Here is a 14,073-nt window from a genome sequence, read left to right as displayed (position 1 = left end):
GCCTAAGGTAATTTCTCCCTATTTTTTTCCCCTGAGTGGTTCTAAATTATATATTCCAATTTATATTGAACCAGCTGATTTACTGACAGTTGAAGTACTTTGTGCTGAGGTCATGTGCAAGAACACATTAGTTCTCATAATACATGTCTGTTTATATAATAAAATTAAATCACTAAAATCTGTAGTTATAATGTACATGCTTTCTGCTGATTATAGTTTATGACAACTTTGCTGATACTCTGGTAGGAAATGTTTTGGTAGAATGGTGTTTCTGAAAAGATTTACTTTTTTAATGTTGTTGATCTCTGCAATATTTTGGATGTCAACAGTGGCACAATTGAATATTGTGAGATTAATCCAAAGCATATCATAAACTGACTACTAAGGGAAAAAAGAATGAGGATAGAAGATGATCCTAGTGTGACTTAAAAGTTAAATGTTATTGGTCTAGCCGAGACTTCTGTAATCAGTAACTTCTTTGAACATATAATTATTATAGCTTTGTGCCTTCTCTTTCTGACCTGAGTCTTATTTCTGATTAAGAAGTATTGACTGCTTACGCTTTTTGTCACCTGCGTCTTCCAAACAGGACTTCTGTTATTTTGGTTAAAGTAAATCATGTGTTGTGCTTGAGAATTTTCTGAAAGTAATTTACAAACAACCTTCACCTGAAACTGGGTCACCCTGAAGAAGAGATTATGTTGTTCAAAACATCTGCAATAATTTCAATCTAAAATCAGTTGTTGCTCAACACTCTGAAACTCCTGTGGTTTTTAAGCTTTCTGTGCACTGGAATGGCTTATCTCAGGCTGCCAGTGGAAGTGAGTTGCTTTTCAGACTGATAAAGCTATTTTACTGCAATCTTGCCACTTTGTGGAACACTTTTTTTAAGATTTCTTGCTTTTACAGTAGCTGTTTCTAAAAATGTATATTTAAAGTTACAAAACAAAACAAAAAAACCCACTGTTTTATTTCCAGTTCACTGCATATAACACAGTTTCAACTACTGTCTAAAAAACTTAATGATGTGCGGAAAAAGAAGGGACACAGTGCCATCATTGATTACTTGATTCTGAAAACCCTTTCCAATGCTCGTCTCAAAGCTTTGGCCATATTTTACCTAGAAACCCAATACAATTGGGCATTACTTGCTGGTTTTGGGAGCTCTATTGGAAATTTTAATTTCCTTTTATGTAGTTTTAACAATATTCTAGCATATTAGGAAATCTATTTGAAGTATTTGACAAAATAATTGGTTCTTTTAAAAATACTGGAAAACCCCTTTGCTGTAGCAACAAATATCCTAGTTCATTCCTCATGAGGCTGTATAAAGGGGACATATAAGCAACTGCTAAAACTTAAATAGAATTAGATTGTTTAGAAAATTACTACCCCAAGGTGGCAGTTTCTTTATTCTCTTTCCTTGGTTCTTTCAAATGGTTTGGTTTTTTTTTTTCCCTTGTGTCTAAGGAGCTCTGTTAAGTATAAACTTTATTCAAACAATATAAGTACCAGAGAAGATTTAGGAGGTAGTATTTGAGACAGACAAACAAAACCAACCCTGGAGTCATTGCTAGTTCTTTATGTGTAGTTTTGAGATGTAGTAAATTTCATCCTATTCGGGTGATGCAGAGAGCGCAAATGCAGTATGCATTACCTGTGTTTTTCCTTTAGTCTGTCTGACACCTAGCAGGTGAATGTGGCAGGAAAGTGAGGATGGTAAGGGTGGCACTACTATGATGTGATTCCTGAGGTACCAACAACAGAGGCAGGACTCCCCTTTCAGACCAGTACTGGCTTGTACTAAGCCAGTTTGAGTATGTCTGCACCTTATGTATCAGCAAATTTGCAACCCAGAAGGCTCTTTCATGCATTGAGGGCCAACGGTATAAGTAACTTTACTTTAAAACTTTCAGTTTTACTTACAGCTTAGTCTTTAACATCTTGCCGTAAGTTTGTGTGATAATATATATTATGCAACTCAAAAATTATGATTATTGTAGCATGACTTGATTACTAAGTTCATTACCCACTGTATAAGTAGTACAAAGTCACCAGCACCTTTTGTTAGGAAAGACGCAGGAAGGAAGCATCCAGATATGTACAGCTCTTTGCAAACAGTTGAAGGATCCTGTAGACCAATTCACTCCCACCTGGAATGTGTGCCATATAGGGCCTGGCAAACAGATCTTCCTCCAGAGATCCATGCCAATATCATCACTGGCATAGTGAGATGAATTATGGCCTTGAGAAGGGATAGGACAACTACCAAAAGATGGGGACAGGTGCTGTTAAAGAATAGGTAAACACCAATCCTAGACATGAGATAAAACATACTTTCAAATAAGCCTTGTAGGTTAGTTGATACAATAACCTCATCTTCTGTAATTTTGGAGTGAGAGAAGGTTCGTTCTTTTAATGCTGTGCACCTTAGGAAGGTGTCTTTTTGCTGACTCCAGGCTAGTCAATGCTTCCAAAGGAAGAACCTTGGCCTCAGATAGGAAGTCCAGAAAGACTGTCTGTGGAAAAGCAATCCAGTGCAATGAGGAGCTACAGTAAAACCATTAAAGTGGAAAATGTAGAGGATTCTACTTTGTGAGGCACAGACACGTAGCTTTAAGATGCAACATGTAGTCAAAGATGTAGCTATCATCAAACCACAAAAACGATTCTCCAAGGAACAGAATTTCTCTAATGTGGGAGAAACAATTATATCTGTTGCCATTATAGTGATGTGCCAAAATGCTGAATCCCATGGTGGTGAAAGCCATATAAATGCTTAGAAGAATTACACCCAGCTCAGAAATGGACTAAGAATTAAAAAAATAGTGGAAATTCTACACTAAGATTGTATGGTGCAGTTTTGAATGATGTGTTTCTGCTGACAGCAGCAGAATTAGATGCACATCAGAGAACTCTGCTTTAGATATGTATTCAACCCGAGGTAGCTACTATTTTACTTTCTGTTGGTTTTATTCCTGAAAATCCTTTGTCTGCCCATATCTGTGATTCATACACTTTTATCGTGCCAGAATTCCTGGTGGTTCTGCATTTAGTTAATTAAGTTTTGGTAGGAGGAAGAAATGGCAGTTGGCCACCAAGCCCACGCTGACTTTTTGAGTGATGTCTGTTCCCATTTGTTTGACCACTTCTCAAATAAAAATGTAAACTCTGAGATCAAAACACCAACTTTAAAGAGACTGAAAGAGATACATTGGAGTATTCTGTATGCCAGTTTGCAGTAGAAAAACAAAGGTAATATATTGTTTTGATTAGGGTTTGACTTTTTATTATACAGTTTTGAAAATGTCCTATTGCTTAGATTAAGGCTCTGAGGAATAGACATCGTAATAGCTCTTTTAAAAGGAAACTTTTTTCATCACTTCAGCTATGAAATTTTGACACATGGCTTTGTTGTAGCTTGCCCAAGTTCAAAACTGTTGTCCCCCATGGAAGATGACGCTGCAAAGTGATTTACCGTGGAGTTAGTGAAGCTGGACTGCTTTTTCAAATTTCAGTGTATCTGAAGAAAAACAGCAATTTGGTCTCTGTCACATGATGCACATGATAATGGTGCTATAACTATAACATTAAAAAATTGGATTGGAAATATCAAAAGACATCAGAAGCGAAAAGGAAATAGTGTTTCTAGTTTTCTTGTCTTGAAAGATGTAGGTCCGACTGACATTTATAGAAACATCTTTTTCTGAATATATTCTTCATCTTTGCTATGTTAGATGGCTTTTTTAGATGCAGGTGGCAGGTGTATTTTATAATGCAATTCCTGAAGATTATTGTTACTAAATAATGGCATTTATGAAGCAGAAACTGTGCAAGCTGCTAGTAAGTGGTTTTTTGATTGTTTTGCTTTTTTTCTTTTTTTAATGGCTTACAGCTAACTGTGGGTTGGGAGCTGGCTTTGGTGCAGAAGCAGAGTAATTTGTTAGGGCACACCTGCTCACCAAGGCTGTTGGGTAGTGTCAAACTCTGTAAGATTGATGTCATTTTACCTGAAGCTGTGAATTCTTTAATTATTCACATTTTCCACTTGTAGTGGCATGAACAAAATGCAGTTCTATTTATAGATTCTACCTTCTTGACACTAAAGAACAATGCTACGGTGGGTGACACACTGAGGAAAAAAATACCAAAATCCTTTATTTTATTCATATTGGTGTTCTTGCTAGTCCGTAGTTGTCACTGGCAGAAGAAAATCAAATATCCTTTAACAAAGGACTGGCTGTCTCAAGAGAGAGTATTTCATAAAAAGGGTGAAAAGTGAGTTCATCAGTAGAACTTTCCTAATGCATGTCTTAAAATCAGTCTGAGGTGCAGCTTATGTCTTCGGTTTCATGGTAGAACCTGTATGTACTCTTCATAGCAAAAGGGAACTTCAGAGAATAGAATAATCCACCTGTTAGTCATGTAGGATTTTGTACACCTTTACCCCGGAATAAAATCAAAGTACATGAAGGTAGACCATCAAACATACTAGCATTTTTGGGCAGGGAAAGACAAAATTCAGGCCAATACTATCTGAGCTTTGCTTCTAAATGTGGCAAATTATTATTTTTTTTCTCTTTACAAAGCTGTCTTGGGAAAATATTTCCCTCTTTTTTTTTGGGGGGGGGGGGGGGGGGAGGGGTGTCATTAAAATTATGAGCATAACTGGTTCAGGATTAGACTAGTGCTTAGAAAGCAAGAGTGTGCACTAGATTTTTTTTTTTCCTTTTACAATTATGGAAAATGTTGCTGACAGTGTGTTGTGGTTTAGCCCCAGTTGGCAATTAAGTACCACACAGCCGCTTGCTCACCCTCCCCCCAGTGGGATGGGGGAGAGAATCAGAAGAGCAAAGGTAAGAAAACTCATGGGTTGAGATAAGAACAGTTTAGTAATTGGAACAAAAAATAATAATAATAAATTGTAATGAGAAGGAAAACAACAAGAGAGTGAGAGAAGAACAAAACCCAAGGGGAAAAAAAACAGTGATACAACCGCTCACCACCTACTGACCGATGCCCAGCCAGTCCCCGAGCAGCGATTGCTGCCTCCTGTGGTATGGAACAGCCCTTTGGCCAGTTTGGATCAACCATCCTGGCTGTGCCCCCTCCCAGCTTCTTGTGCACCTGGCAGAGCATGGGAAGCTGACAAGTCCTTGACCAGTGTAAACACCCCTTAGCAACAGCCAAAACATCAGCATGTTATCAATATTATTCTCATACTAAAATCCAAAACACAGCACTATACCAGCTACTAGGAAGAAAATTAACTCTATCCTAGCCAAAACCAGGACACAGAGCAAGATGCCTAATAGGATATATGTCTATATCTTTGTTGTTATGATGAATGTGTGTGTTTGCCTGTACAGGTATAAATGGTCTTCCCAATAATCTTTAGTTCTCTAATTGTTAATTGAGGAGGATTTTAAAATCAGCTGCACAAATACTGCAGTGTCAAAATTCCTTGATTAAAATGTACATTAGCAGCACATCTCTGATTGTAGATATATCTTGGGGGTGTGTATATCTAGTGTTGTTAATAGAGATACATATGACTACTTAAATACAGAATTGGAATGGCAATATAGGCTGAGAGCTAGAAAAATCTTTCTGCCGAACTGAGAAACAAGGTCTGTTTAAATGAATTCTCAGCGGTCTCATACTTTGGGATAGCTGTCAGTTCCCTTTGGTCTACTTTCCCATATTCAAAGAACTTAAACTCTTGCCTTTATAAATCTCTGTGAGGCATTTGATTCTCTCTATCCAAACTTCTTTGTTCTTAATATACTAAGAGCCCGGAGTTTAGCAGAAATCAACAGAAAGACCAAAACTAAACATGCAGAACTAGAGCAGGGTTCGTACCTAAAGCTAAGCCTTTGATATTGCAAGCTCGGAATAAAGTTCAGGACTGGATTGTTGGCATTGAAGGGCAAAGCTTTTTCAGGAAGGACAGGTATGCCAACTGGGAAACGCTCGCATTGTATGTGAAGAATGTTGTCTGTATTCTGAAAATGGTGATAAATGGGCTAAGTACTCATCAGGGGTGTGTCAGGTGAAACCTTTGTCACTGCAAAAGTTTAAAAAGTCTAGACAAGCATCTCTAGGGGATAGGCTAGTCACATATCATTTGGCTTCAGAGCAAGGCAAGGAGCTAGGCAGTCTCTTGATGGTTCTTCAATCCTTATTCTTAAAAAAAAAGACCAACCAAACCACTTACTTTTTTTTTTCTTTTATTTACTCACCAGCATAGCGTAGTTGTAAGGAAACAAATTCAGCAATCATGTATGCTGATAGAGTATAAACCAGAAATTGTCTGCTGGGAATGTAACCCTGAAATGACAAAAACTTAAAAATGTCTTAAAGATGGTATTTTTTTGGTTTTTTGTTATGAAAATATGATATTTAGGGATGTACTTCTTAAATACTTTCATCTGTAAATTCAAATAGGGGGTGTTAGAAAGCTTTTTCACAGAATAGGTGAACTTTTTCCCCTGACTTCTGAGTAGGTTAATTATGCAGCAAAGTTTAAATATTTACAAATGCATATTGACAAGGTTAGCCTGATGTTAGATACTTAAAGCTACTGGTTTTGCACTGTGAAACACTAACATAGACTTGACTAATGGTAAACACTGAAAGTTTTGCATCTCAGTAAGTTATCTACTGTAGTGCCAAATGACAAGAGCATTTTTTTTTGAAATGAAAGCAGTTTTAAGCATGGGTACGTAAGCAAGGTGGTTATTATCATTCTTGTTTACAGTTGCTGTATTTGTGAGAAATTAATAACATTTCAGTCTTGAATAATATGTTTCTTGCTCTGTGGTAGTTTGTGGGTGTTAGATGGTTCAGGATACTCTTAGGCAGACCTAGATATCATATCTGTATTAATCTTTACCCAATGTTTTTTCCATTATTGGTGTAGGAACCAATGGGTCAAATTAGAGGCTTTGATCCTTTTCTCATGGCAACAGGTACTCCTTTTCAGGGTTACTTGAATTTTTGTCTTGTTTCAAAACCAGAAATTTTAAGTTACTTCATATTATTTCCTTAAAAATATCCTGAAGGCTAACAAGAGGAGAGCCATGCTAATACAAAGGTCTTCTACTTATGGCTCTTTAAAGATTGATCAGTTTTATAAGCATTTGGTCTGGTCACAGTTTCTGATTGTAGAGTTTTTTACAATTTTATCACCGTTATGTCTGGGAAACAGCTGAAGTGGCTCATATCTACCACCTAGCTAGAAACTCAGATGGCATGATCTTTACAAATGCATACTGAGCTTCAGTATTTGCATATTACTTCTGTGAAACACAGATTTAGGATAAAGGAGGTAAGTTTCACTAGTATTTGAGACTGCTAAATGGCTGTTGTGTTGAGTCAGTTTTAGAAAGATTTTAAACAAACCATATAACACAGAAAAGCCAAAACAATGTTTTTCCTTCAAAACTTGAATGTTGTTGGACATTGTGTTGGTGGCACAAGTTTCTCATCTCCGTGTATTTCTAACAAGTTTCTCCTCAAAGTTGATCCCTGCAGTTTTGTAAACCTGCCCTTTTGTGCATCTTCTGCAGATGGTGATCATCTAGCTGTGAAATAATGTTCATTCTTCTGCTGATCTGTTTTATTTCCCCTTATTCTTGCGTATCTGTCAGGTTTTGCATAGTAGCCTCCATCTGACTATTTCCATTATACAGTGTGAATTCATGTCCTGTTGTTGGCCAGTATCCTAATCCGATGTTAGGGCCGGACCAGATGTCTTCAACATTTTGTTAGTTTGTAGAAAAGTCTGTTGTTAAACAGCCATGGCACACCTCATAAAACTATTTAAAACACACTTTCCTGTCGGAGCTTAGCCGACATTACAGTCTTCATGTAATTATGGCGGTCGTCTTTCTCAGTAAGACATAGCATGTGGCATTTGGTGGTTCACTTAAAGTAAACCTTTACTCTTTGTACAGTCATTCATCATTCTCTGTCTTCCCTGCTCATCTTTATCAGTGCAGGACAGCATCACGTTTCCATGCTGGAAGGCATTCTTTATGAAACCTTTTCACTAAACTGCTGAGTCAGAGCAATTTTTACAGTCACAAGTAAGAAAAGGATTCATGTTTGTCCTTTATGCAGTCTAATGTCTCAGGGAATAACTCACAGTGTTTACTGCTGCTGCTCTCTGTTGCTCACTACTTTGGTAGGTGTTGTATGAACTGGTCCAGACGACTGCATAACTGCAGGTACTGTAATAGTTGTACTTTCCATAACTCTCCTCTCAGCTTCTCTTGTTTATACATAGGCTGCAAACATACCTGCTGTTGGTCTCGGCAGAAGTGTCAGTATCTCACATAGATACGTCATTTCTACTTGAATTATTATCTTCACATCACCTTCTGCTACAGAACCCTTTACCTGGTTACATTCCGAATTTCTCAGTCCTCGAGCATCTCCTTTATGGATGAAGGCAAGAGATCAACAAGTTATTTTTCTGCTCTTTGGACACTGCATGTGATTTCATTACATAAAAACAAAAGTCCTTCTTTTCCCAGTGTTTCTAAATGCTGATGCGGGTGGTTGATGTGCTTTCACCAAGCAAGGGCCTGGACTATTTCATTTTTGATACGTTAACCGCTGCTTGTGAGCGTTCAGGCTCAAGAGTAGTTTAAATTGTTGTCTTTCCTTTCCAACAACAAGATGACTATCGTATGTACACTGAAAACAGCAATATCACCCAGAGATAGTAAACAATATTGACTGTGGAGAACTGTCTAGACAATTTTTTTTTTTCCCAAGATACCAAAAGAATTGTAGACTAATGTGCTCTCAGACAAGGTAGCCTGTCAATGCAGCATTGAAATTATTGATCCTTATTACAGCTGTGCAACATACAGTCTGTCTGAAGACATAGTACTATAGTTTGTTCCTTTGTTTCTGTATCCAATCATTTTTCTAGCTGAGTGCAACTTCTGTACACCTGCTGTATTACATAAAAAATATGACTCCTTGATTGACAGCACTTGTCCTCCCCGCAGCTCTTGAAAGATGCACAACTTGCATCCATGTAGAAGGAAGAACAAAGACTTGTATCTTATTAGCTGAAGAGTTTTAAAATTAATGACTGCTATTTATGTTGCCTTTGAAATTTTGTCCGAAGGTGCTGATGTGTGTAAGTAAGAGCAAATTACTATCCACAAAACAATGAAATAACACAACTGTCCTGTAGTGTATGAAATAAATTAGATGAAAAGAATAATTTTGCATTGACCTTTTCATTTATAGAAACCTTCTAGCAGTAATAGATACAGAGATGTTGGTTAGAAATGCCACTTCTCTTCCTAGATTTGTCCTTTTAAATATCTAGGCTTAGTGTATCTTTTTGTATGTCATCAGAAAAGAAAAGGCTTATGGCCTTTCACCTCTATTTCTTCTGAGAGCAGAAATCATGAGATCAAACTGACTGACCTATTCAGCTTCCCTGCTTTTATAGCACAGAGGGTTTTTGGCCTATTTATATGGCTGTGTGGTGAAAGCTGTTGTTGCCTGGCAGAGTAGTAATAAACTGTTTGTGATGGAGAGGTCAAACTAAGCCCATAATTCTGGGCCGTTTCCAGAATGCAGAAGCAGTTTATTTTGGCCAAATTTCTTAACTGGTGTCCTGTTACCCAAGGAAAGGGCTCTGGAATTGATTAACTGCACACAAAGACTTGGTCTGTGTACATTTTCATTAAGAAAGAACCATTCGTGTTATGTTTTTCTCTATTACTTTCTTTCACTTGCTGTGAACAACTAATGCACATCCGGTTTTGCTGTAAAAATAAAAAATTCTATGTGCTTTTGTCACAGGTGTTTTGCCTTTAAACTGATGCTTTCTTTTTAACATCTGTTTCAAGTGCAGTCTACTCTCCTGTGTCTATAATAATAGATACTAAATATACGTAACTTAAAAAGCAGCTATGTCAGGCTAAGCCATCCTTTTCAGTTGAGGCTGTTGACAGAGGGAGGCAGCAGCTTGGTAGGGAGCGATAATTTAGCAAGAACAGAGCAAAATGAATAACATCTTAGAGCAACCAGGAAGTTTAGTTCAGAAAAGGAGCAAAATATTTCAGTAGGCTTAATATTGGGTTAGGGTCATGGCAAAACCAGGATATTACTGTTGGATTACTTTTTGTTTACTTCTCCACCCCCACCTTTTTCAATTCCCATGTTATTCACATATTTAGAAATCTCAGAAGTCTCTTGATGCCAAGTAATGGAATAATTAGCTGGTGCCGTGGAACTGTTTCCTGTAAGGCTTGATTGCTGCTTGACTGTGAAATACTTGAGCTCGGTTAAGCCAGAACTCCTAAACTCGATGTTTTAAAATGAAACTTGTGATTTTTAATTCCTAGGTACTTGGGTGCCAACTTTGACTTTTTGAAATGCAGGTGCTCTGCACTTTTTGAAAACCAGGCTGCTTGAAGACATACTAAATTTTGAAATGAGACCTTATTTTTATAGTATTTATATTATGTTTAAAGTTAGGTTTAAATTTTTTCAGTGCGCACTTCACAGTTAATGACAGCATGTTATGTCAGCATGTTTTTGTTACAGATTTTCCAGCAACATAATTTGTATGAATATAAACAGAAGGCATGTGCCTTTTAAACTACAAAACACCCCAATGTTGGGACCTTGGAGAGCATAGAGATGTTATACGTACATGAGTGAGCAGTCCCTCCCTGTCCTTTCTAAATGTTTCTTGTTTGCTTCTTGCTGATGCCTTGAGATTTGTGCAGAGCATGCTCTCAGAAGGATGTTCTTCTAAGTTGTTTGCACATGACAAGTAGCCTGGCATCCTGGTGAGGTGCTCTCTTCGTTTGTTCATAGTCCTGCTCAAGAATCTAGGTGCTGGCTTGATATATTTACAGTTCTGATATACCAACATTATGTTTTTAATACTGTATAAGCTTTAATGTTTTCTGGCTTGTAACACAGTTACTTGGGAGCAGGAAGAGTATAAGCAGGATTAATACTGTGTGAACACAAAGTCTTGGTGCAATAACAGAAGATGGACATTAAATTGGAGACTGACTCATTTGTCATATATTTGAAAGGGCATGGGAACAAATCAGAATTGAAGTAGCACAGCAGACCCTTACTTATTAGCCAAAGGGAGGAGAAAAGATCTTATCCAGCAAGGCTGCAAAAGATTGCATTGCATTTTAGTTACTGACGGGAAGTGATTTTTCTTAAACTGAAATTTCAAACAAAGAGTGAAGACGGGCTTGAAGGTTACTCAAGTGTGAAGCTTGTTCATGCAGTGTTACTAATAAATATTCTGTAAATATTTACACCCGTTTAATGTCATCTTAAACTCCAGTATCCTGAAACTAATTCTTTTTAAAAAAAGAATGCAAGTAAATTCTTTCACTGTCAATAGTCTTGTCTGCCTTGTGGGTGATAAATGTTGACCATTCCCATATATATGCATACATGTGCCTATGTGCATACATATATTTTATTATTATTATTATTTGTGGAAACCATGATCTCCTTGTTATATTTTAGGTTTGCATTACTTGGAAGCAGATCAATTAATCAGCAGACTGTAAATTGGTGTTAGGCTTTTGATGGCCTCCCTCCCAAACCATTTAAAATTCTATCTTGTTCCATGGAATTTAATTTTCAGGCATGGCCGCTGTCCTTCTGAAATGCTGCTTAGAAATGAGAAACCAAACAGCCAAGAATGACGGAACAACAGACTCCTACATTTTTTACTTACACTCTGATGTGTGAGAACTGGTTATTGTTTTTAGGGAAACCCATTGCTGCATTTTCCAATTCTCTAAATTGATTCCTTTTGGAATTGCAGAGCTTGTTTCTAGGAAAAATATTTTGATAGCCTGTCTCAATGCTTAACTGTCAATCTCAATTTCTGCTTTTAGCTTTTTCATAACTTTCTACTGCACATAGCATTCCTATTCCATCCCCCAGTTCTCTGTTTTCAATTTCAGATATTTGTAGGCTATTATGCCCTCTCACAAGTGAATGTTTCTCATGCTATTAATTATTGTTGTTCAGGTGGGTTTGGTGGTTTGTTGTTTGGGGTTTTTTTTACTGGCTAAATTCTGCTTTCATCTCACTTATTACAAAAAGTACTGCTAACGTTTTCTTAGCTAAGAATCTCAGGAGACAGGCCTATAACTCACAGTTATAGCAGTCTCTTTACAGAAAAAAACAGAAACCATAAATATACTACAGTCTTGAACTGAAATTCTCAAATTTTTGTAAATAAAATTACTCTTAAGAAATTTAGAGAAAGTGCAACTGTAATGACCATACTTCAGAGTGTATTCTGAGCTCTAGGAATAATAACCAGTGAAAGGCATCTGCTGTCTTTACCCTAATTTAGAAATTGTGTAAAATTCTCCAGTTGTGTGGATTTTCCTTGGAAATGATACTAAAAAACAACCTTCCATTACAGTATATTCAAAATGAAAAATCTAATATGTTTTCATCACAGAATGAAAAATTGTTATTTACTGTTGAGATACCACATTGTCCATTTATCTCTGGCAAGTATTATCCCAAGTAGCTAGGGAACCTGACATGGTTAAGGAAAATTGTGATTTAACTTTCACATCCACAGAAAGGTTTAGAGCTAGAATTAAAATTAGGTAGACCACAGCTTTAGTCCCAGATTTTTCAGAATTTCAGACCTAAGATAGCACATAAGCATGTTGTCTTCAATGGAATTAAAGCATATGCTGCAGGTTGTATCCTACCTGAAAATGGACAGCTTTTTGAATGGGAGATTAACCGATCACATCATTCATTCAGATTTTAAACAAAGTAAATAATCTCATCCAACTGGAATATTCTGCCCCAAGCTTCAATTTCGGCTTATTTTGCTTACCACCCTGCTAATGACTGAGGTTTCTGGAGTAACTCCCTGATTGATGGCAACGCATCAAATCTGTTTGAGATATACAGATAAAGTTTGGCTACATTGCCACTATTTTCTTCATAGAAGCTGACGCTTCAGTCTTCTAAATTGAGTGCTGTAATGAATCATCCAAGATGCTTGGGACAGACACAAGAAGTGCTAATATACCTGTTGTTGTCTGATGCACTACACTAGGTTTGTCAGAAAATGGAAGCTAGAATAATTTTTCTCTTCACAAGACTGCAGACAGGAGATGCAAAACTAACCAGTCTTTTTATAGTGATAAAAAAGTAAATGTTTTTTATGTTGCATCTTGTTAGAAGATAGATACATGCCAGATGCTTAGTCATGCAAAAATTATATTTGTAACAGGTTTACTTTTTTTTTTTTCATTTTCATGTGTTTTTCATTATGCTTCGGTAATTTTTATTTGACCACAGCTTATTTTAGGATGCTTCCCATGTGATGGGTGTCTGTTTTCCTCCCAAGTTGAGTAATATTTTGTCACACACGGCACCTCACTCCTTCAGCCAAAATGTTTCACTGTGAATGTCTGGTTGGGTTTTGGACTGTATTTAAAAAAAAACAACTCTAAAACAAATCCATTGTGTTTGCCATCAAGCACAAATTAGTGTCGAGAACTCCTGTTTTCCACCAAACAGATAACATGTAGCTTGTCAAAATGGCAGGCCACACAAAGTTCAACAACTGAAAGCTTTCAGTCTGGCTTTAGCAGTATTTAACTGTCAAATAAGACACGCAGTTGATCCAAAAATCCCGATGTCCATACACTGGAGGAAATATACTGTTGATATACTGCATGTACTTACATTTAAGAGTCAATAGTCTGACTTGCAAAGAAATTTAATGAAGATGCCTTACAGTGACTAGGCTTCAATTATATTCCTGTATTTGCATTGATTAAAGTTCTGTTACACTTCTCTTAAACAGATTTCCATACATAACTAGGGATAAAATTAATGCTTAAAATGTCTTTGCTAGGTTTTCATAAAAAATTTCTAAGTGGGTTTTTTTTTTTTAATAGGAAAATGTTTTTGAAAGCTACGTGCCCTTTAAGGGAGGGAGAGAGAGGCAGAGGTATAGATGGATATATGTATATTTAGTAATGTCATAGCTAGGTTAATTGGCTTTAGTGA

The 14,073-nt window shown here is 36.8% G+C and overlaps 1 protein-coding gene across 1 annotated transcript in view; it reads left to right on the top strand.

The window, feature by feature from the left end:
* Window positions 1–14,073, top strand: part of TBCK (TBC1 domain containing kinase) — a 118,824-nt gene that overhangs the window by 66,994 nt on the left and 37,757 nt on the right. The window lies entirely within an intron of this gene.

Source organism: Mycteria americana, chromosome 4 (assembly GCF_035582795.1).
Source record: "Mycteria americana isolate JAX WOST 10 ecotype Jacksonville Zoo and Gardens chromosome 4, USCA_MyAme_1.0, whole genome shotgun sequence".
Classification (NCBI taxonomy): Eukaryota; Metazoa; Chordata; class Aves; order Ciconiiformes; family Ciconiidae; genus Mycteria; species Mycteria americana.
The sequence above is the reverse complement of the archived record's forward strand: the minus strand, read 5'-3'. Positions and strand labels throughout refer to the sequence as shown.